The 25,425-nt window shown below is 43.3% G+C and overlaps 1 protein-coding gene and 1 pseudogene across 2 annotated transcripts in view; both read right to left on the bottom strand.

Annotated features, from left to right (window-relative positions):
* Nucleotides 1-25,425, bottom strand: part of SUGCT (succinyl-CoA:glutarate-CoA transferase) — a 732,347-nt gene that overhangs the window by 705,102 nt on the left and 1,820 nt on the right. The window lies entirely within an intron of this gene.
* On the bottom strand, nt 13,371-16,000 carry LOC108526552 (THUMP domain-containing protein 3 pseudogene; annotated as a pseudogene).

Raw genomic sequence — 25,425 nt, 5'->3', positions numbered from 1 at the left:
GAGAGGTTTCTAGATATAAAGAACTCTCACATATCAGTAAGAAACACAGCCTAATGGAAAAGTGGGAAAAGAACAATCAACTCACAAATAAATAAAAATCTCCAGTATCATAGCAAAAGATATTCATAGCCATTCCACTTACAATCAAAAAGACGAATATTATCACAATAAATTTTTTTTCTCACCAGATTGGAAAACCTTTAAAAGATAACTATTCAATACTCGCAAAGGTGGGGTGAAGTGGACACTTTCATACGTTGTGTAATACCAATCAGTAACAATCTTTTAGGAGAGCAATTGACACTTTCTGTATTTTAAAATCTTAATAGGCTTTAATTAAGTTTTCCTGTTGGCAGAATTTAATTCACGGAAACCTTCTACAAGTATGCTAAGACATGGGTATAAAAATATTCATGGCAGAAAATTTGTTTTGATTTTCTGCTGTACTTTATTTAGATGTTTTATAATCAACTTTATTCATTTATTAATTTTTTTTAGAGACAAGGTCTGGGGCTTTGTTGCCCAGGCTAGAGTGCAGTGTCAGGAACATACATAGTTCACTGTAAACTCGACCTTCTGGGCTCAAGCAGTCCTCTCACCTGAGCCTGCTAAGTAGCTGAGGCTATAGGCATGAGCCACTGCGTCCAGCACCTAATTAACTTTATTGAAGAATGACTTACATATAATAATTATATATATAATAAATTATAATATTCTTAGCCAGGTGTGGTGGCATGCCTGTGGCCCTACCTACTTGAGAAGCTGAGATGGGGAAATAACTTGAGCCCAGGAGTTCAAGGTTACAGACAGCCATGATGGGCCAGGCATGGTGGCTCACTCCTGTAGTCCCAGCACTCTGGGAGGCTGAGGTGAGTGGATCACCTGAGGTCAGGAGTTCAAGCCCAGCTTGGCCAACATGGCAAAACCCCGTTTCTATTAAAAATACAAAAATTAGCCAGGCATGGTGGCACACACCTGTAATCCCAGCTACTCGGGAGGCTGAGGCAGGAGAATTGCTCCAACCCAGGAGGCAGAGGTTGCAGTGAGCCAAGATTGCGCCACTGCACTCCAGCTTGGGGGACAGAGTGAGACTCCATCTCAAAAAACAAAACAAAAACAAAAACAATACAGTGAGCTATGATCACGCCACTGCATTCTAGCTTAAGCAACAGAGCAAGACCCTGTTTCTAAGAAAACTACACACACACAGAGTATATACATTATATAAATAAATTATCTTATGCAAATAACTATATGTAATACATTATATATAATTTATGATATACTATATATTATTTCTATAAATACATTAAACTGTACAATTAAATAAATTTTGACAGATGTATACACCTGTAAAATTGAGAGACAGGACTAGCTGGATTTCCTAGGCTGACTAAGAATTCCTAAGCCTAGCTTGGAAGGTGACCGCACCCACCTTTAAACATGGGGCTTCTAACTCAGCTCACATCCAACCAATCAGGTAGTAAAGAGAGCTCACTAAAATACAAATTAGGCTAAAAGCAGGAGGTAAAGAAATAGTCAAATCATAGGCCGGGCACGGTGGCTCAAGCCTGTAATCCCAGCACTTTGGGAGGCTGAGACGGGCGGATTCACGAATCAGGCGAGATCGGAGACCCTCTGGCTAACATGGTGAAACGCCCGTCTCTACTAAAAAATACAAAAAAAACTAGCCGGGCAAGGTGGCGGGCCTGTAGGACCCAGCTATGGGAGGGCTGAAGCAGGAGAATGGGGGGGCCCGTGACCGGGAGCGGAGCTTGCAGCGAGCTGAGTCCGGACCACTGGCAACTCCAGGCCCGGGTCGGGACAGAGCAAACTCGCATGCTCAAAAAAAAAAAAAAAAAAAAAAAAGAAAGAAATAGTCAAATCATGTATCACCTGAGAGCGCAGGGGAAGTTACAATGATTGGGATATAAACCCCAGGCATTTGAGACCGGAGTGGGCAACCCCCTTTGGTTCCCCTGCCATTGTATGGAAGCTCTGTTTTCACTCTATTAAGTCTTGCAACTGCACATTATTTTTCTGGTCTGTGTTTTTTATAGCTCGAGCTGAGCTTTCACTCACTGTCCACCACCGCTATCTGCCGCCGTCACAGACCTGCCACTGACTTCCACCCCTCCAGATCCGGCAGGGTGTCCGCTGTGTTTCTGATCCAGTGAGGCACCCATTGCTGCTCTTGATTGGGCTAAAGGTTTGCCATTGTTCCTGCATTGCTAAGTGCCTGGGTTTGTCCTAATCGAGCTGAACACTAGTCACTGGGTTCCATGGTTCTCTTCCGTGACCCACTCCTTTTAATAGAGCTGTAACACTCACCGCATGGCCTAAGGTTCCATTCCTTGGAATCCGTGAGGCCATGAACCCCAGGTCAGAGAACAAAAGGCTTGCCGCCATCTTGGGAGCGGCCCACCCCATCTTGGGAGCCGCCCGCCACCATCTTGGGAGCTCTAAGAACAAAGATCCGCCTGTAACAAAATCACCTCCACAATCAAGAAAGATAACTTTCCAGCACCTAAAACTTTCCACTTGCCCTTTGCAAACTACCTCGTCCTCAATTTCCAGCTTCAGACACCCACTGGTCTGCTTTCTGTCACTATAATTTAATTTTCATTATCTAGAATTTTATATAAATGAAAAACGTATGTACTTTGGTGTCTGGCTTCTCTCCTTAAGCATAAGGATTCTGAGTTTCATCATGTTGTTGCATTTTTATGAGTATACTCTACTGTATGGATATACTACATTTGTTTATACATTCAGCTGTTGACGGACACTGAACTGGTTTTTAGGCTACAGTGAATCAAGATGCTATGAAAATTTGTGTACAAATCTTTGTGAGAACATGTCTTCATTTCTGTTGTGTAAATACTTAGTGGAATGGCTGAGTTATAAGGTAAGTGCATGTATAGCTTTTTAAAAAACAGCCTAAACAGATTTCTAAAATGCTTGTACCACATTGTATAAGAGTTACATATGCTCCACATCTTTGAAACATAGGAATTGTTCTTTTTTTTTGTTTTTTTTTTTTTTGAGGTGGGAGTCTCGTTCTGTCACTCAGCTAGAGTGCAGTGGCGCAATCTTGGCTCACTGCAACCTCCACCTCCCAGGTTCAAGCAATTCTCCTGCCTCAGCCTCCCAAGTAGCTGGAATTACAGGCACCCACCACCATGCCTGACTAATTTTTGTACTTTTAGTAGAGACAGGGTTTCATCATCTTGGCCAGGCTGGTCTCAAACTCCTGACCTCAGGTGATTCGCCTGCCTCAGCCTCCCAACATGCTGGGATTACAGATGTGAGCCACCATGCCCAGCCATGGAATTCTTCATTTTTTAATGTTAGCTGTTCGAATGGGCATATAAAGGTTTCTTGTTGTGGTTTTAATTTGCATCTCACTGATGACTAATAATGTTGAATATCATTTCATGTAATAGTTGGCCATTTAATGAAGCAAAAACTTTTAAATTGAATTCATTTAGTATCAGGTAATGGAATTTTACTTTTATTATCTGATAAGACACTCAGAAAGGACTTCTAGAGCATATTTAAGTCAAAATCAATGAGTGAGTTTTAAATCATTAAGAGCAGACTGCGTGGATTCAACTCCCTGCTCTACTATATACAAGCTCAGTGACATTGCATGAGGTAACTCCACTTATCAAAGCTTCCCTTTCCTCATCTGAAGCACCTGTCTCATTGAGTTTGCAAGTTTTAAATGAAATGTTGTATGTAAAGTGTTTAGTACACTCCCTGGCATAAAGTAAATGCTACTAAAAGTTGCAATTGTTATTTTTATTTTTTTAAAGACGGAGTCTAGCTCTGTCACCCAGACTGGAGTGCAGAGGCACAATCTCAGCTCCTTGCAACCTCCACCTCCCGGGTTCAAGTGATTCTCCTGCCTCAGCCTCCCGAGTAGCTGGGATTACAGGTGCGTGCTACCACACCCAGCAAATTTTTAAATATTTTTTGTAGAGATGGGGTTTCCCCATGTTGGCCAGGCTGGTCTTGAATTCCTGATCTTAAGTGATCTGCCAGCCTCAGCCTCCCAAAGTTCTGGGGTTATAGGCATGAACCACCACACCTGGCCTGCAATTGTTATTACTCTCGTCATTATCATATATGTATTATACAGTCACATGATCTATTACAGCAAATAACTTCTTGTTTGAAAACAAGAAAAGATAAACATATGATTATTCTAAGGAACAAGAAAAAATTCACTTCTTAATGCACTATACTTAAAAAGGATATCTAGAGTCAAATTTTGCCTATTTGTGAAAGAACTGACGGGCTGGGTGGGAGTAGGGGATGATTACAAGGCATAAAACAGTTGGAAAAGGCATCAATTGTAATGTAATTTGTTGAAATATATTGAGCAGCTTGTATATCTGTCTTTTTGGCCTCTAGTATGGAAAGCTATTATGATGATACAGCTGGTCAACCATGCAAAGAAGTATAATTATAATGAAGCTGCCATCAATTCCATGCTTGCCAAAACTGCTTGAAAGGACTCCCCTGGTACTTGGCCCTGGGGTTTAGACGACACAAATAAACTTGAGCAACACCAGAGCAGGGATAATTGACAGATGTCCACACAAGTGGCTCATCTGTGTGACGGGAATCATGGCATCCCTTCCCACCCATACTAGCCAACTACTGAGATTAAAAAACTTTTTCAAAGGCCAAGTCACAAAACCAACTGCTCAAATAGCAATATGAAACAGAAACCTTTGATATACACCAAAATAATTTTTTAATTTTATGATTCACAGAGAACTTAACCACCAGACCTTCTGCATGAAGAGGCAGAAAATGGGCCTCACTTCCAAGCATGCTCTCTTAATCTGCTGAAGCTTTATCTGTAATAACATGATGTTTCCTTTCCAGCATGTGTCCAAAGTCATGGAAGAAGCTCTGTTCCTAACAACCTAGTTTGACAGGAAATTTTAGGAGTTGATGGTACCTGGAAAATTAGTATCCACTGGAAGACATTCCAGGGAAATTATAATTTGGGAGTCACCTGGCAATAATTGTTTTCAATTTCTAGGTTCATGGGAAATTAGAAACGAGGTTCGTGGAAAAGGAGAGTAAAAGATCTTCATGGACTCAAGGAGGCCTCAGTTCTGTTCATCATGGAAATTCATGAGTATGTATTGACATAATTACAGATTAATTATTGTCTCATCATCATCCACTTTATTCGTCTTTAACACAATCACTCACAAAAGAATCACATCGAGATGATAATTTTAATTAGATTTCTTTTCTGAAATCTCTGGAGGCAGAGGGGACATGAATTTTCAGCATCAAATGTTTATGCATAATAAAAAATAAAATAGGGAATTCACCTTCCAATACAACTAATTAATTTAATTTTCTGAAAGCTCTGTTACATTAATAAAGTAAATAAAGAGACACAATAAAGACAGAAAAAAAAATCCTCAACTTTTTTTTTTGAGGATGGGAGTCTCGCTCTGTCCCCCAGGTTGGAGTGCAGTGGGCAGATCTCGGCTCACTGAAGCTCTGCTCCCGGTTCATGCCATTCTCCTGCCTCAACCTCCCAAGTAGCTGTGGACTAAGGCGGCCCACCACCACGCCCGGCTAATTTGTATTTTTAGTAGAAACGGGGTTTACTGTGGTCTCGATTTCCTGACCTCGTTGATCTGCCCGCCTCGGCCTCACAAAGTGCTGGGATTACAGGAGTTGGCCACCAGTGGCCTGGCCAAATCTCAACTTTTGCAATTAAGTTCCATGTTTTCTCTTTACATAAAACAATTCAGACTGGGTGCGGTGGCTCACGTCTGTAATCCCAGCACTTTGGGAGGCCGAGGCAGGCAGATGACAAGGTCAGTAGTTCGAGACCAGCTTGGCCAATATGATGAAACCTTGTCTCTACTAAAAATACAAGAAAGTTAGCTGGACGTGGTGGCAGGTGCCTGGTGCCTGTAGTCCCTGCTACTCGGGAGGCTGAGGCAGGAGAATCACTTGAACCCAGGAGGAGAAGGTTGCAGTGAGCAAGCCAAGATTGCGCCACTGCACTCCAGTGTGTGTGACAGAGTAGACTCCGTCTCCAAAAAAAAAAAAACAAAAAAAAAATTCAAAGGTCAGGCATGGTGGCTCACACCTGTAATCCCAGGACTTTGGGGGGCCCGAGGTGGACAGATCGCCTGAGGCCAGGAGTTCAAGACCATCCTGGCCAACATAGTGAAACCCTGTCTCTACTAAAATATAAAAATTACCTGGGCATGGTGGCTCACACCTGTAATCCCAGCACTTTGGGAAGCCAAGGAGGGTGGATTACCTGAGGTCAGGAGTTCGAGACCAGCCTGGCCAACAGGGTGAAACCCCGTATCTACTAAAAATATAAAAACTAGCCAGGTGTGGTGGCACACGCCTGTAATCCCAGCTATCTCGGAGGCTGAGGCAGAAGAATCGCTTGAACCTGGGAGCAAGAGGTTGCAGTGAGCCGAGATTGCACCATTGCACTCCATCCTGGGCAACAGAGCGGGTCTCCATCTTTTAAAAAAAAAAAAAATTCTTTTACGGTTTCTGCCTTTGGTATTGTTTCAGGGTTTCCCAAGACCACCCATATTTTCAGTGATTTGCTAGGAGGATCCACAGGACCTAATCATCTGGTTGTATACAGAGCTAAGGTTTACTACAGCAAATTGACATATGACAGGACCAACGAGAGGAAAAGACACAGGTGGAGATGGAAAAAATTCATGCCATGCAGAGGCTGCTTATGTTCTTTTGCTCTCAGGGAAGGCCACATCAGGCATGCTTCTTTCTCCAGCAACAACAAAAAATAGATATAGAAACATGCAAAGTTTGTGCCCAGGGAAATCTATTAGAGACTCAGAACCTCGGTTTTCAATGAAGACTATTTACATAGGCACTGTCTGCATACCATGTACCACAATTCCAGACTCCCTCCCAGAAGAAAGTTAGTTGTTTACCATTGTTGAGGCACAGAAACCATACCCTAAAATGTAGGCATCACAGCAGCCTCAGAAGCCAAAGTTTTTCTCTGACCTTCTGACTTCCTATCTCCCAGTCCCATGCTTCTCTGAGGATAGCTATAAAAACTAGAATTCAGCCAGGAGCAGTGGCTCACACCTGTAATTGCAGCACTTTGGGAGGCCAAGGTGGGCAGATAACAAGGTCAGGAAATGAGACCATCCTGGCCAACATGGTGAATCCTCCTCTCTACTAAAATACAAACAAATTAGCTGGGCATGGTGGTGCGCGCCTGTACTCGGGAGGCTGAGGCAGGGGAATCGCTTGAACCCAGGAGGCAGAGTGCAGTGAACCGAGATCACGCCACTGCACCCCAGCCTGGCAACAGAGCGAGACTCAGTCTCAAAAACAAACAAACAACAACAACAAAAAAAAACAAAAAACAACAACAACAACAAAAATAACTTCTTCCCCAACAAGGGTCACAGAAACAGACCTCTTTTCCCCAATGCCAGCCACAAAACTTAAAAATACTACTCCAGTTGTCTCTATGCCATATCTGTGTAAAAACCGGCCATAAAGAAATTATCTGACCAGACGAGGTGGCTCACACCTATAATCTCAGCACTTTGGGAGGCCAAGGCAGGCAGATCACTTGAGCCCAGGAATTGGAGACCAATCTGAGCAATATGAGTAAATCCTGTCTCTCTTAAAAAAATACAGGCCGGGCTCGGTGGCTCACGCCTGTAATCCCAGCACTTTGGGAGACCGAGGTGGGCGGATCACGAGGTCAGGAGATCGAGATCATCCTGGCTAACATGGTGAAACCTCGTCTCTACTAATAATACAAAAAATTAGGCCGGGCGGGGTGGTTCAAGCCTGTAATCCCAGCACTTTGGGAGGCCGAGATGGGCGGATCACGAGGTCAGAAGATCGAGACCATCCTGGCAANCAGCCCACTGACTCAAATATTAACCACCTCTGGCAACACCCTCACAGACACACCCAGGATCTATACTTTGTATCCTTCAATCCAATCAAGTTGACACTCAGTATTAACCATCACACCTAACTAGTGTACTTTGTACCCACTATGTAGTTTCTCATCCTTCATCCCCCTTCTGAGTTTCCATAGTCCATTATAGTACTCTGTATGCCTTTGTGTACCCATAGATTAGGTCCCACTTATAAGTGAGAACATACGGTATTTGGTTATCCATTCCTGAGTTACTTCACTTAGAATAATGGCCTCTAGGCCGGGCGCGGTGGCTCAAGCCTGTAATCCCAGCACTTTGGGAGGCCAAGACGGGCGGATCACGAGGTCAGAAGATCGAGACCATCCTGGCTAACACAGTGAAACCCCGTCTCTACTAAAAAATACAAAAACCTAGCCAGGCAAGGTGGCGGGCGCCTGTAGTCCCAGCTACTTGGGAGGCTGAGGCAGGAGAATGGCCTGAACCCGGGAGGTGGAGCTTGCAGTGAGCCGAGATCGTGCCACTGCACTCCAGCCTGGGTGACACAGCGAGACTCGGTCTCAAAAAAAGAAAAAAAAAAAAAAAAATACAAAAGCAGGCTGAGGTAGGAGGATCACTTGGGCCAGTGAGGTCAAAGCTGCAATGAGCTGTGATCATGCCACTGCACTTCATCGTAGACAATAGAGCCAGACCCTGTCTCAAGAAATACAAATTTAAAAGAGATCTGTATTTTCCTTGCTTTCTATTTTCTTAAATATTTCACATTTTCTGCAAAATGTATCCATCATTTTAACAATTGAAAAAATACAAATATGTAAATGCTAGGGAGATAAAAAATTTATTTACTCATTTTACTTATTTACTTTACTTATTTATTTATTTATTTGAGACATAATCTTACTCTGTCACCCCGGCTGGAGTGCATTGGCACAATCTCAGCTCACTGCAACCTCTGACCCTCAGGTTGAGCAATTCTCCTGTCTCAGCCTCCCAAGTAGTATGGCCTACAGGTGCACGCCAAACATGCCCAGCTAATTTTTGTATTTTTGGTAGAGACGGGTTTCACCATATTGGTCAGGCTGGTCTCGAACTTCTGACCTCAGGTGATCTGCCTGCCTTGGCCTCCCAAAGTGCTGAGATTGCAGGTGTGAGCCACCACACTCAGCCATATTTACTCATTTTTAAATAAACTTTTAGTGTTTGTATCTGGAAAACAATATTCATACTCTGTTTTTCTTCATATGGAAATAATCTGTCAGCAATTTTATTATTTTCAGTGAAAACGTTTATAAGCATATGTTAATCCATTAATACCTGTGTTACACTTGGGTGAGGAATATTAGTCTACAAAGAAGTTAATATGTATAAAACATTTCTCTTGTGCTTGACTACCTCGCATAATTGGAAATGAAAATACCACATTTTTTATTTTTATTTTATTTTTTTTGATATGGAGTCTTGCTCTGTCACCCAGGCTGGAGTGCAGTGGTGCCCTCTCGGCTCACTGCAAACTCCACCTCCCAGGTTCAAGCGATTCTCCTGCCTCAGCCTCCCGAGTAGCAGGGATTACAGACACGCACAACCACACCTGGCTAATTTTTGTATTTTTAGTAGAGACAGGGTTCCACCATGTTGGCCAGGCTGGTCTTGAACTCTTGACCTCATGATCCGCCTGCCTCAGCCTCCCAAAGTGCTGGGATTACAGGAGTGAGCAACTACGCCTGGCCCCAAAATATCACATTTTAATGAAGCAATAGAATCCGGCTCTCAGAAACCCTTGAAAACAAGCCACTTCTAATCCTCCTTTTATCAATGAGATCATTATTTAAGTGACAGTTAAGCAATCTACTGTGCTCAGTGCAGGTCTAACCCTATCAATGAGTGAGCTAATCACATCCTACAGAAGCATTTACTTTTCCACTATTAGTAGTCTTTAACATGAAACAGCTAACAAAAAACACCTCTATAAGGAAAACTGAGATAATCTGAAAAGTTTCAGGGATACTAAAGTAAAGCTTAAACCTGAAGTATACACACAATAATTTCTGTACAGATAAATTATTAAGTATATTCTCCTAAGAAGTGTTTTACATAAAATATTTAAGTTTTAATCTCTATATTTATTCATTCTTGTAACCTGAAAGTAAACACAAAGTTTCTGGAGCAGAGATCAGAGTTATTATTACTTAAGTCAAGAAATACGTAATTTTCCCATACCTAATACCCCATAGACAATGCAATAAAACCCATTTATAGGTAAGGGTTGAACTACAGGAGAAGAATCCCAAAATTTTGAATCTGTAAGTTTGTACAGGATAACTGTCCAGCTGCCGCCTTCACCTAAGAAAGTGAAAGAAAGCTAATCTACCTACGGTAAGCAAATTCTCCTTGGGAAGAAAAGGGGAAGATCCCTGGGCTCTTACCCTTTGGAACATAAATAAATGTCTCCAGGAGAAGGTAAGATAAGTGTTACTGGGTTTACAATCTTGGGAATGCCTCCAACGCTCTGGGTTTTATATCCCTTAAGTCATCTTTTAACTCCCAGGGCTTTTCTTTTAACCCAGGTTCTACTTTTCTACGCTCAGAAAGCCCTGACCATGCAGAAACATGAAAATATTTACCCTTTTATTTTTTTGAGACAGTCTTGCTCTGTCACCCAGGCTGAAGTGCAGTGGTGCCATCTCAGCTCACTGCAACCTCTGCCTCCCGAGTTCAAGTGATTCTTGTACCTCGGCCTCCGAGTAGCTGGGATTACAGATGTGTGCCAACACGCACGGCTAATTTTTGTATTTTTAGTAGAGATGGGAGTTTCAACACGTTGTCCAGGCTGGTATCAAACTCCTGTCCTCAAGTGAACAACCACGCCTGTCCGATGTTTACTTCTTAATAATACATAGTAAAAGTAACCAAAGAAAAAATAGTGGTTTTCAAACCCTTTCTGCAGAGCCTTGGGAATTCCTCAGAGGTGCCACCAGAAGCCACCACCTGAGAGGTGGTGAGGGGGTAGGGGGATAGTTAAAACACGAGTACAGAGTGAGCAGGGCTCTGGGACTCCAATTCCTCCTTTGAATATAGCCCATTTGCTCTTATATACTGGGCTTCCAAGTGTAGTGTGTGTGTGTGTGTGTGTGTGTGTGTGTGTTTTTTTTTTTTTAAGACAAGGCACTAAAAATTTTCCTTTTTTTCCTTTTTCTTCTTTTTTTTTTTGAGGCGGAGTCTTACTGTTGCCCAGGCTGGAGTGCAGTGGCACGATCTCGGCTCACTGCAAACTCCACCTTCTGGGTTCACGCCATTCTCCCGCCTCGGCCTCCCGAGTAGCTGGGACTACAGGCGCCCGCCACCATGCCGGGCTAATTTTTTGTATTTTTAGTAGAGAGGGGGTTTCACTGTGTTAGCCAGGATGGTCTCACTCTGACCTCGTGATCTGCCCACCTCCGCCTCCCAAAGTGCTGGGATTACAGGCGTGAGCCACCGCGCCCCGCCGGCACTAAAACTCTTAGGTATCCTAGGCCAGGCACGGTGGCTCACGCCTGTAATCCCAACACTTTCGGAGGCTGAGGCAGGTGGATCACTTCAGGTTAGGAGTTCGAGACCAGCCTGGCCAAATATGAAACCCCATCCCTACTAAAAACACAAAAATTAGCCAGGCATGATGGCGCACGCCTGTAATCCCAGATACTCAGAGGCTGAGGCAGAAGAATCGCTTGAACCCAGGAGGTGGAGGTTGCAGTGAGCCAGGATTGCGTGCTGCACTCCAGCCTGGGCTACAGAGGGAGACTCTATCGCCAAAAAAAAAAAGAAAAGAAAGAAAAAAAATCTTAGGTATCCTAAGTAAAACTCCTTAGCCTTATAGAACTAGACAAGGTCCCATTTACATTTATACTTAAATTTCCTTGACTTGTTACCCTTACTTGCATTAAAGCAGAACTTCCAAACACACACCACCACATTATTAATAACCAGTTATTAACAATAATAACCAATTATTTATGGGGCTTCCCAAGAGGCTTGGGTGCTCAAATGTTGCTTGATGGTTTTTTTTGTCTGATGATGTCTTCTGTATACAACGTCACTTGAAGATAGCCCCTAGCCACTGGAAGCATATTTCATAAAAGCACTGCCTTATCCAGGATCTTGTCTGCTAATGTTGGCCTTCCCTCAACAGTGCTGCAAGGATCTTTTTGTGGGAACCATACCTACGTTGCTCACAAAAACGAGCAGTGTCCTTTCCCCTTAGCTCACAGGACAGCCACCATAAGCTCACATGCATCATCCCAGTTCTTCATTTGTCCTTTTTTTTTTTTTTTTTACTGGAAGAAAAAATTTCTTTTAATTTGCTTTTTTGGTCCCACACCTCAAATACCAATGTGTCTGTTATTTATTTTATTTTTATTTTTTTGAGATGGGGTCTCACCCTGTTGCCCAGGCTGGAGTGCAGTGGCGCAATCTTGGCTCACTGCAACCTCCACCTCCCGGGTTAAAGCAATTCTCCTGTCTCAGCCTCCCAAGTAGCCAGAATTACAGGCATGCACCACTACACCCAGCTAATTTTTTTATTTTTAGTAGAGACAGGGTTTCACCATGTTAGCCAGGCTGGTCTCCAATTCCTGACCTCAGGTGATCCACCCGCCTCAGCCTCCCAAAGTGATGGGATTACAGGCATGAGCCACCGCGCTATTTACAAATAGTAATGCTCTATGCTACTACTAACAACAGTATTTTTGCAATCCCTTTGATAAATCCTAGTCCTCTATTTTAGTTCTGAATAACAGATGCATATTAACCTGAATAACAGATGTGCATTTTAATTTTTAAGGCAGATGGTAAACTTTCCTATAGGACTTGTGAGATTTCATCTCATGGGACAAACATTGTTCACAAAATGCAGTACTTCACTTCTAGAGTTAAAGAATTTGAGCAACTGAATAGCACAGATACGTAGGCAATGAAATGTGGCCTAAGATGTAATTATGTTCTCTGCCTTTCCTTTAGGCCAGAGTAGCTTTGCACTTGGCACAACAGAAAACAGCCTGTAAAGCCTGAAAATAGGTCAGGTGCCGTGGCTCACACCTGTATCCCAAAACTTTGGGAGGATTGCTTGAGTCCAGGAGTTCAAGACCAGCCTGGGCAACATGATGAGACCCCTATCGCTACAAAACACTATAATATTTTCTTTAAAAAAGTTTTAAGCCTGAAAATAAAAGGTTCTACACCCAAATCTCACAGCGTTTTACTAGGCGTTTCACTAGACATCTTTAAAAGCATTGTAAGCAAAATACTAATTGCCCAAAATACAAAACAGTGCCAAGGAAAAGCTCTGCTTTCTCATAAGACTCTTTCAATCCCATTGCATTACATTCACATCTTTTGCCAACTAGGGTGAAGAGCTTTGAACAGGTTTAAAGAGTGCAGACTGCACTTTTGTTAATACTGTTTTGCTCTTAAAGCAAGTTCTTCATGCTGACATTTCCAATGTTGGGAAATACGAGTATTATTAGTCATCTTCAATCTTTGCATTACCAGAGTTCCTGTTTCTCCATCTTGTTCTGAAGGATGAACAAAAGCTTGAGGTGTACACTTCAAAATATAAACTGCAGCACAAAGTCCCCCAATGTTCACCCGAACTGTATCCACTTTTCACCATACACGTCACATGCCAGATAATGCTTTGGTAAAGCATGTCGCGTCCTGAGTACATCGTACAGCTTGGCCTGTTGTAGGTGTACACAGACACAACTCATCTCCCGTAGGCAAGCTGGATGAAGGTTCCAGTTTCTCTTCTTGGATCCCATCCTTTTTCCAAATGGCAAATCTGCTACAGTAATATCCACAGAGCCAGTTCTCAATGGCAGATTGCAGATATCCCATTGAACAGCATCTATGGGCAAGCTTCCGGATGGTTAGCCTTCTTTAATTTGGCTCTTGGTCAATAAAGATGTGACATTGCTTGCTGCTCTATTCACAACCAGGGGATTATTATCACCAGAATACAACATGAAAACATTCAGTAGTCCCCTCTATTGGTATTGCCCCTGTTCCACACATTGGATCGACTATTATAAGGTAGTAGACCACAGAGGCTGGGTATCCCAGGGGCAAGAGCTGATAGGTCCAAAATGTGCCCATAGGTCCAAAATACTGATAGGTACAAAAGAGTCATAGGTCCAAAATGTGTGATATGTCTTCAGTGGAGACTCGCTTTAGTTGATGCCATGCCCGCAATGATTTCATTATCATGGATATTCAAAAGAATCGCAACATCAAAGTTGGTCATGTCGGCCTTCCACTTAAAATAGCCTTAAACATCACCCCCAGAATCTCTTCCAGCTTCATTTGAGGGAAAGCAAGGTTTCTCTCCTACTCTGTTGCACATGACTCTAAACTTGACACTTGATGCTGTTTCTTCTTTTTTGCTTTCATCAGTCTCATCTTTGCAAGATACCAAATCATCACCTACTAATGTTGCTATCTCCTTTGATGGCTGGATTTTCACAAAAATCTAAGATGTGTGAATCTAAAACATTGTAGTGAATGAGCTCTTCTTTTAACATCTCTTTCATCTGTTTGGACTTCTTGTCCATTATCAACCTTACTTTTACTTGAATTCTGAATTATCTTTTTGAGCTTTTTTTTTCTTTTTTCCCTTAAAATCAACATTAATTGGCCGGATGCAATGGCTCACACCTGTAATCCCAGCAGTTTGGGAGACTGAGATGGGCAGATCACAAGGTCAAGAGTTCGAGACCAGCCTGGCCAATATGGTGAAACCCCGTCTCTACTAAAAATACAAATACAAAAATTAGCTGGGTGTGGTGGTGGGTGCTTGTAGTCCCAGCTACTCAGGAGGCTGAGGCAGGAGAATCACTTGAACCAGGGAGGTGGAGGTTGCACAGTGAGCCAGGATCACGCCACTGCACTCCAACCTGGCCGACAGAGCAAGACTCCATCTCAAAAAAAAAAAAATCAGCATTAATTTTCCTTATAATTAAAGCGTTTGACCATGGGAGTTTTCCAGCCAAGTCTTCAAAATCCTTTAGAATTTCTTTGTTTTTCTAAACTAGTAATCTTGAAACTCCTGAACAACCACAAGTTATCAACTGATCTCGGACAATAAACCTGAGCCAAATGTTCACTGAAATGACAAAATATATCTTGCATTGGTCTCTGCTGATTGTATGGTGACCCCAATTTGTCTTTCACTTCCATTCACAGCTGCTTGGTCAAAGCTGGCTCCAATAGTTGAAATCACCTTTACAAAAACTAAAACAGTGAGAAAGTTACAACAGTGAAAGGGATATGCCCTAACTGACTCCCTCTTGGTTCTAACCTCCAGGCTGCCCTTGTTTATTACTGGGCGTAGGATGAACTATCTTTGGGTAGAACGTAGTTTAAAGTTGAACTTTGAAACAAAGTCAATAAAAGTCCTTTCCCAAATCAAATCCCTTACTTGCCTGGGGACAAGACTGCTGCTGTAAAACTAACAAATTAGCCACAATATTAGAAATCATGGTTTAGGAGTCATGCACCCACAGGCTGCAAGATTCTGAACCTTCCCAGTTGCTCCTAGGGATGACATCACTATTGTAAAACCTAACATTGGTGCTGAAGATATTTTCTAGACCCTGTGTTCTGATGCACCAGCTGGTGCCACCCAGGCCAATAATCTGGCTCAACCTCTTCTGTAATCCCACCCAGAAACAAAAGACATCTAGAAAAACCCACTTTGACCCCCTGTGACTTCATCTCTGACCCATCCAATCAGCACTGCCTACCCTCTGGCCCCCAACCTGCCAAGTTATCCTTAGAAACTTCAGTCTCCAAATTTTCAGGGAGACTGATTGGAGTAATAAATCCCCAGTCTCTTACACAGCTGGCTATGCATGAATTAAACGGTATCTGGGCCACTGAGCAAAATGAATAACTGGGCAGTTACATAGTGACTTGAGGACACTGAGCCTCACCTCTGAGGTCACTTTCTGTCACTTGTGTAGACCTCTGGTTCTCATGCAGGTTTACAATTAGGAGCTGTTAGTGGCTTCCTGAATGTCAGACATGTTGGCAGTGCTTCCAAGATCCCTAACACTGTCCCAGGCTCTGGGATCCAAGGATGACCCTGAAGAGAGATCTTGGAAATATCTATACTGTCCTCATGCCATGCCAGGCATACACAACAGTGTTTAACACTAATTCAGTTTCTGCACCTAAGGAGCTCATAGTCACTGTGAATACAATCGTCATCTAAAAAAGGCAGCTGAAGCCAGTGAAAGGGACATGTCCGACTGCCACACAGATGCTTTCAGCTCCAGCATTCCACTGGCCTCATGTGCTCAGGTCACATGACTGAAAGCCACCTCCAGTTCTCAACTTTTCTACCTCTAGGTAATCCAAGATAAAACTTTGTTTTTTTGTTTTGTTTTGTTTTGCTTTGTTTTTTGAGACGGAGTCTCACTCTGTCGCCCGGCCAGAGTGCAGTGGTGCGATAACAGCTCACTGCAACCTCTGCCTCCCAGGTTCAAGTGATTCTTCTGCCTCAGCCTCCCGAGTAGCTGGGACTACAGGTGTGCGCCACCACACCCAGCTATTTTTGTGTGTGTGTATTTTGGTAGAGACAGGGTTTCACCATGTTGGCCAGGATGGTCTCCATCTCCTGGCCTTGCAATCCGCCTGCCTCAGCCTCCCAAAGTGCTGGGATTACAGGCATAAACCACTGTGCCCGGCCCAAGATAAAATTTTCTCCCTGTCTCTTCATCTCTTTTCCCCTGAACTCATCATCATATAAATGGTAATTCCCTGGCTAAGGCCTAGGATTGTAACTGCCTAAGGGGTTCACCTTGCCCACTGCCTAGATAGAGCCAATTCATCAAGACACGGGAATTGCAATCCAGAAAGAGTAATTCATGCAGAGCTGGCTTAGTGAAGACCAGAGTTTTATTATTACTCAAATCAGTCTCCCCAGCATTCAGAGAGCAGAGTTTTGTTGTTGTTGTTGTTTGTGTGTGTGTGTGTGTGTGTGTGTGTGTGTGTGTGTGTGAGTAGTTTCGCTTTTGTTCCCTAGGCTGGAGTGCAATGGCTGATCTCCACTCAATGCAACGTTCACAACCTGGGTTCAAGCAGTTCTCCTGCCTCGGCCTCCCGAGTAGCTGGGATTATAGGCGCCCACTACCTCACCCAGCTAATGTTTTTTGTATTTTTAGTGGAGATGTGGTTTCACTATGGTGGCCAGGCTGGTCTTAAACTCCTGGGCTCAAGTGATCCGCCTGCCTCAGTCTCCCAAAGTGCTGGGATTACAGGCGGGAGCCACCTTGCCTGGCCCAGCAAGCAGAGGTTTTAAGGATAACTTGATGAGGATCAGGGGAGCCAGTGAGCCAGGAGTGCTGATTGGTCAGAATGAAGTCCTAGGGAGTCAGAGCTGTCTTCTTGATCAGTCAGTTCCTGGATGGGGGCCACAAGATCAGATGAGCCAGTTTATTAATCTGGGTGGTGCCACCTGACCCATCAAGTGTAGGGTCTGCAAAATATCTCAAGCACTGATCTTAGGAGCAGTTCTAGGAGTGTCAGAATCTTGTAGCCTCCAGCCGCATGACTCCTAAACCATAATTATTTTTTTGAGGCAGGGTCTCAATCTGTCGCCCAGGTTGGAGCGCAGCAGCACGATCTTGGCCAGTGTCAACCAGGAGTCTTGCCCCGCGAAACAGAGCTTTTGCGCTGTAGTTTCTCCAACATTCTGTGGACCACTAAAGAGCAAGGATGGACTGCTCCAACCGGTTTTTGTAATTTCCTAAAACCATACATTCATTTTACTATAGGGACAGCGAACCCCCAACTGGGGATCAGCTAAACCACTGCAATCCAATACAAGTTATTATCTCAAACCCTCAAAGTTCTTCCCCTTTTCTAAGCCGGTTCCCTTCTTTAAGCCAGTTTTAAAGTATGGGGGCTGAGGTTTCAGGACAGACCCTATTGGATTCTTTGAAATAAGTTTCTTTGATCCCCCACTGCATACACCTTCCTCTAAGCCTTCTTCCCAAACCTCTCACAACTGAACAATTGCCCCTCCTCCATCTAATGATAAGACCAAGATAGCTATCGTAGAAGTTAAAGATTTAAAACAAACTTCGGCAATTAAGACGGGATACCAAGATGCAAACGCCTGGTTGGAATGGATCAAATATTCCATCCGCACTTTAAACAAAAGCAATTGTTATGCTTGTGCGCATGGCAGGCCAGAGCCCCAGACTGTCCCCTGTCCACTAGGGTGGTCATCCAGTCAACCGGGCACGGGCTCCCTGGTAGTTCTTTTCCAGGATTCTACAGCCTGGAGTAACAAGTTGTGCCACGCTCTCTCTCTGCTATATCCCAAAGTCCGTCATGCCCCCAAGGGCCATCCAGCCTCCATCTTCCAAAACCAATTTTACCTTGTGTCTCCAACGACAAGGGGAAATATTAGGCATTCCTTGGAGACTTAACAGGATTCAGTGAAGTCTTACACTTCCAAGAGCTGACCCATCAGTCTGCCCTTATTCATCCCTGAGCAGATGTATGGTGGGATTGTGGAGGACCTGTACTGGACACTGTGCCAAATAATTAGAGCAGTTCTTATGCTCTAGTCCAATTTACTATCCCTTTTACTCTGGTCTTGGAAAAACCACACATCATAAAGCAAGAGAAGCCTCTTATGGGTCTTTCGACTCTCATGTCTATTTAAATGTAACTGGAGTCCCACAGGGAATACCAGATCAATTTAAACCCCAAAATCAAAGAGCTGCAGGACTTCAGTCAATATTTTGGTGGGTGACAATTAATAAAAATGTAGATTAGATAAACTGCATCTATTACAACCAACAGCAGTTTATTAACTACACTAGAGATGCTGTTAAAGGAACAGCTGAGCAATTAGGGGCTACTAGCCAGATGGCTTGGGAAAATAGGATAGCCTTAGACATGATATTAGCAGAAAGAGGAGGAGTTTGCGTCATGATTAAAGCTCAATGTTGTACCTTCATCCAAAACAACACTGCCCCTGATGGAAGTATAACAAAAGCATTGCAAAGTCTGACTGCTGTGTCCATTGAGTTAGCCAACAACTCAGGGGTAAATGACCCCTTTACAAGATGGCTAGAAAAGTGGTTCAGTAAATGGAAAAGAATAATAGCCTCAATTCTTACTTCCCTCGCAGCCCTAATGGGTGTACTTATTCTTGTCGGGTGCTGTGTCACACCATGCATCCATGGGTTGGTGCAGAGACTTATAAAAACAGCACTTACTAAAACCTCCCTTAACTATTCCTCTGCCTTATCCAGAGAAGCTTTTTCTTTTGGAAAATCATGCAAAACAACTAAGCCAAGACATGTTAAAGAAGTTTGAAGAGAAACAGCTGTAAGGAAATGCAAGAGGAGGGAATGTTAGATATGAGTTCTAAATTTCTCTTCAAAGAATCAGTATGTCAGTATGTTCAATTCTTTGCTTTCTACTTTTAAACTTAACTTCCTCGTAAAGTGACCTTTTTCAATGACCTGCTCCACACTGACTCATTCCAATTACCTGCTCCACCCTGACTCATTACCTGCTTCACCCTGACTCATTCCGATTATGCTCCACCATGACTCATTCCAGTTACCTATTCCACTCTAACTCATTCCGATTACCTGCTCATTCTCCACCCTGACTCATTCCGATTTCCTGCTGTGCCATAACCATTCTTCCTGCCAAACCACTCACCCCATCACTCTCTTTAAATTAGCCAATCGGAATTAGTTTAGCCTGCGCGGTCTAAACCTAGCCTGCAGTATATATATAGAGGAACGACACAGCAGCAGGGGCCACATGCATCAAGGATAAGAACCCCTTCCCCTCCCTTGTCCAAGTGTGCGCTCACCATTGCTCCATCTGTAAGGGGACACTCTTCTACAGAAGTACATTGCCTTGCTGAGAATTAAAAAGAAAATTTTATATTCGAGTGCTGTTTCTTTTGTTGCACCAAAACTTTACTTATAATCATGGGCTACTGGAGTCAGACTCTGCCTCAAAAAAAAAAAAAAAAAAATTCTGCTGAACAGTGAGAACACCTGGACACAGGAAGGGGAACATCACACACCTGGGCCTGTTGTGGGGTGGGGGGAGGGGGGAGGGATAGCATTAGGAGATATACCTAATGTAAATGACAAGTTAATGGGTGCAGCACACCAACATGGCGCATGTATACATATGTAACAAACCTGCACGTTGTGCACATGTATCCTAGAACTTAAAGTATAACAATAACAAAAAAAAGAATTCCCTCTGCTTCAATCTTCATATATTACCTGTAAGTGTGATGAGAAGCACACTTTCTTTTTTTTTTTTGAGACGGAGTCTTGCACTGTCTGTCGCCTGGGCTGGAGTGTAATGGCATGATCTCAGCTCACTGCAGCCTCCCACTCCCGGGTTCAAGCGATTCTCCTGCCTTAGCCTCCCAAGTAGCTGGTATTACAGGCGCCCACCACCATGCCCGGCTATTTTTTTGTATTTTTAGTAGAGATGGGGTTTCACTATGTTGGCCAGGCTGGTCTCAAACTCCTAACCTCATGATCCACCTGCCTCGGCCTCCCAAAGTGCTGGGATTGCAGGCATGAGCCACCACGCCTGGCCCGAGAAGCACACTTTCATGCATAATCTGTCAAAAATTTATAAATCTATGGGCACAGTGGCTCATGCCTGTAATCCCAGCACTTTGGGAGGCCTTTGCAATGAGCCTATATTGCGCCACTGTACTCCAGCATGGGTAGTAGAGCAAGACTGTCTCAAAAAAAAAAAAAAAAAGGAAAAGAAATCCCTAGGATTTCTGTTCACCAATACGGTTCTACCCAAAGACGAAACCAAGAAGGCAGTCCCATTTACGATAGCTACAAAAAAATAAAATACCTAGGAATATATTTAACCAAGAAGGTGAAAGAAATCTACAAGGAAAACTACAAAACACTGATGAAAGAAACTATACATGAAACAAACAAATGGAAAAACACCCCATGCATGTAGGTTGAAAGAATTAATATGGTTAAAATGACCATAGTGCCCAAAGCAATCTGCAGGTTCAATGGAATTTCTGTCAACATTATTTTTTCACAGAATTAGAAAAAAACAATTCTAAAGTTCATACTAAAAATGAGCACGAATAACCAAAAATATCCCAAGCAAAAAGAACAAAGCTGGTGATATCATATTTTCTGACCTCAAAATATACTACAAGGCTATAGTAGCCCAAACAGCATTATACTCATAGTGTCTATAAAAACAGACACATAGGGCCAGGTGCAGTGGCTCATGCCTGTAATCCCAGCACTTTGAGAGGCCAAGGCAGGCAGATCACGAGGTCAGGAGTTCAAGACCAGCTTCAGCAACATGGTGAAACCCCATCTCTACCAAAAATACAAAAATTAGCGGAGTGTGGTGGTGTGTGCCTGTAATCCCAGCTATTCAGGAGGCTGAGGCAGGAGAATCACTTGAACCTGTGAGGGTGGAAGTTGCAGTGAGCCAAGATCGTGCCACTGCACTCCAGCCCGGGCAAAAGAGCAAGGCTCCACCTCAATAAATAAATAAATAGACACATAGATCCATGGAACAGCATAGAGAACCCAGAAATAAACCCACATACTTACAGCCAACTGATTTTTGACAAAGTCGACAACATATACTGGGGAAAGGATACCCTTTTTCAGTAAAAGGTGCTGGGATAATTGGATTGCCATATGCAGAAGAATGAAACTGGATCCCTATATCTCACCATATAAAAAAAGTCAATTTGGCCGGGCACGGTGGCTCACACCTATAATCCCAGCACTTTGGGAGGCCTAGGCGGTGGATCACCTGAGGTCGAGAGTTTGAGACCAGCCTGACCAACATGGAGAAACTCCGTCTCTACTAAACAAAAAATTCGCCGCGCATGGTGGTGCATACCTGTAATCCCAGCTACCTGGGAGGATGAGGTAGGAGAATCGCTTGAACCCGGGAGGCGGAGGCTGCGGTGAGCCGAGATCGCACCGTTGCACTCCAGCCTGGGCAACAAGAGCAACACTCCATCTCAGGAAAAAAAAAAAAAGAAAGAAAAAAATCAACTCAAGATGGATCAAAGACTTGAATGTAAGGATGAAACTATAAAAACACTGAAGAAAACCTAGGGGAAACTCTTCTAGACATTGATCTAGAAGAGATTCATGACTGAGACCTCAAAAGCACAGGCAACAAAAACAAAAGAAGGCAAGTGGAATTTAATTAAACTAAAAAGTTTCTGCATAGCAAAAGAAATAATCAACAGAGTGAACAAATAACCTGAGAAATGGAAGAAAATATCTGCAAACTACACATTCAACAGGGGACTACTATCCAGAATTTGCAAGCAACTCAAACAACTCAACCACAAAAAACAAATAATCCCATTAACAAACGGGCTAAGGACATGAGTAGGCATTTTTCAAAAGACAAACAAGCATATCAAAAATGTTCACCATCAGCCAGTCACGGTGGCTCACGCCTGTAATCCCAGCACTTTCGGAGGCTGAGGTGAGCGGATCAGCTGAGGTCAGGAGTTCAAGACAAGCCTGGCCAACGTGGTGAAACCCCTGTCTCTACTAAAAATACAAAAATTAGCCAGGTGTGGTGACACACACCTGTAGTCCCAGCTACTCTGAAGATTGATGCAGAACAATCCTTGAACCCGGGAGGTGGAGGTTGCAGTGGGCTGAGATCTTGCCACCAAACTCCAGCCTGGGTGACAGAACAAGACTGTCTCAAAAGTTAATTAATTAACAGTATTATGAATCCTGAATTTATTTAATCTTTTTTATTTTATTTATTTTATTTTATTTTATTGAGCCAGAGTTTTGCTGTTGTTGCCAAGGCTGGAGTGCAATGGCGTGATCTCGGCTCACTCCCGACCTCAGGTGATCCACCCACCTCAGCCTCCTAAAGCAGTAGGATTAGAGACATGAGCCACCACGCCCAGCCTGATTCCCAAACTTAATCTAATAACAGGTTTCTTCTCAAACATTGGCAGTATGCTGTAATTATTTTAAATTCATAACCAGAAAGTTAGTTGAACACAAAATTCAAGACTCTAGGGAAACAAAGTAAAAAGAGTTTGTATATTGCTAGAATTGTCTATTAAGAGTCATGTTTTCATGCTTTTAATCTTTCCTGAAAATTTCTGTGTACTGCCATGAGTAAAATTTTAAAAAAATGTTCAACATCACCAATCATCAGAGAAATACAAATTAAAACCACAATGAGCTATCATCTTACATGCATCAGAATGGCTATGAAAAAGACAAAAAACTCACAGGATGTTGGTGAGGAAGCTGAGAAAAGGGAACTCTTACACACTGTTGGTGGGAATGTAAATCAGTGCAACTTCTATGGAAAACAGTGTGGAGATTTCTCACAGAACTAAAAATAGAACTGCCATAAGATCCAGCAATCCCACTACCGTGCATCTACCCAAAGGAAAATAAATCATTATATCAAAAAGACACCTGCACTTATGTGTATCACACCACTATTCATAAAAGCAAAGATATGAAATCAACCTAAGTGCCCATCAATGGAGCACTAAATAAACAAAATGTGGCATACATACAAAATGGAATACTATTCAGCCACAAAAAAGAATGAAACTATGTCTTTTGCAGCAACATGGATGGAACTGGAGGCCATTATCTTAAGTGAAACCACTCAGCACAGAAAAACAAATATTGCCTGTTCTCCCTTATAAGTTGGTGCTAAATAATGTGTACATATGGAAGCAGAGTGTGGAGTGATGGGCAATGGAGACTTGGAGGGTTGGGAATGTAGAGGGAAGGGGATGGACTACAGGAGGTTGCTTGCTGGGTACAATGTGTGTTGTGCCAGTGACGGATGCACTGAAGGCCCTGACTTCACCCCAATACAATATATCAATGTAGCAAAACTGCACTTGTACCCCCATGAATAGATGCCAAAAAAAAAAATCATAACTGGCTGGGGCACAGGGGGCTCATGCCTATAATCCCTGCACTTTGAGAGGCCCACGTGGCTGGATTGTGTGAGCCCAGGAGTTCAAGATTAGCGTGGGCAACATGGCAAAACCTCGTATCTACAAAAAATACGAAAATTAGCCAGGCATGGTGGCACACACCTCTGGTTTCAGCTACTTGGGAGGCTGAGGTGGAAGGATCGCTTGAGCCCAGGGAGGCAGAGGTTGCAGTGAACTGGGATTGTGCCACTGCACTCTAGCCTGTATGAAAGAGCAAGACATGTCTCAATACTTAAATAAATACAATATATATATATATATAAAGAGTATACTGCTACAAGACAGAAAGACACAACTCAAACTTTTTTATTGTCAGTTTTATCATCTTGCTACAAAATGTACTACTGAAAGCTTAAAAAGAGCATGGCTTTTTTTTTTTTTTTTTGAGACGAAGTCTCCCTCTGTCGCCCAGGCTGGAGCGCAGTGGCCGGATCTCAGCTCACTGCAAGCTCCGCCTCCCGGGTTCACGCCATTCTCCTGCCTCAGCCTCCCGAGTAGCTGGGACTACAGGCGCCTGCCAGGTCGCCCGGCTAGTTTTTTGTATTTTAGTAGAGACGGGGTTTCACCGTGTTAGCCAGGATGGTCTTGATCTCCTGACCTCGTGATCCGCCCGTCTCGGCCTCCCAAAGTGCTGGGATTACAGGCTTGAGCCACCGCGCCCGGCCAAGAGCATGGCTTTTGAAGTTTAATAAATTTTAGTGAAATTTAGTTAGACTGAAGTTATACAGATAAATGCATTGGTGGAATAAAGATCTATATACTCATTATGCATCCATCAATTAAACTGTTTACTATTAAATTAATTTGTTGGTTGGGCATGGTGGCTCACCACACCATTTAATCGCAGAGTTTTGGGAGGCCAAGTCAGGAGAGAGGAACGCTTGAGGTCGGAAGTTCTGGGAAACATAGCAAGACCCTGTCTCTACAAAAAATAAATAAATAAAAATTAGCCAGGCATGGTAGCATGAGCCTGTAGTCCTGGCTACTTGGGAGGCTGACGTGGGAAAATCACTTGAGCCCAGGAAGTTGAAGATGCAGTGATCTGTGATCTCACCACCGCACTCCAGCCTCCGTGACAGAGTGAGACCCTCCATCTCCATAATAATAATAATAAAGTGCCAGGAGCGGTGGCTCACGCCTGTAATTCCAGCACTTTGGGAGGCCGAGGTGGGTGGATCACGAGGTCAGGAGATCGAGACCATCCTGGGTAACACGGTGAAACCCCGTCTCTACTAAAAATTACAAAAAATTAGCCAGGCGTGGTGGCGGGCACCTATAGTCCCAGCTACTCTGGAGGCTGAGGCAGGAGAATGGCGTGAGCTCGGGAGGTGGAGCTTGCGGTGAGCCAAGATCACGCCACTCCACTCCAGTCTGGTCGACAGAGGGAGACTCTGTCTCAAAAAAAAAAAAAAAAAAAAAAGAAAAAAAATAAATAAA

Source organism: Rhinopithecus bieti, unplaced genomic scaffold (assembly GCF_001698545.2).
Source record: "Rhinopithecus bieti isolate Rb0 unplaced genomic scaffold, ASM169854v2 scaffold_2439, whole genome shotgun sequence".
Taxonomy (NCBI): Eukaryota; Metazoa; Chordata; class Mammalia; order Primates; family Cercopithecidae; genus Rhinopithecus; species Rhinopithecus bieti.
Note: the sequence above shows the minus strand (reverse complement) of the source record. Positions and strands in the feature narration are given on the sequence as shown.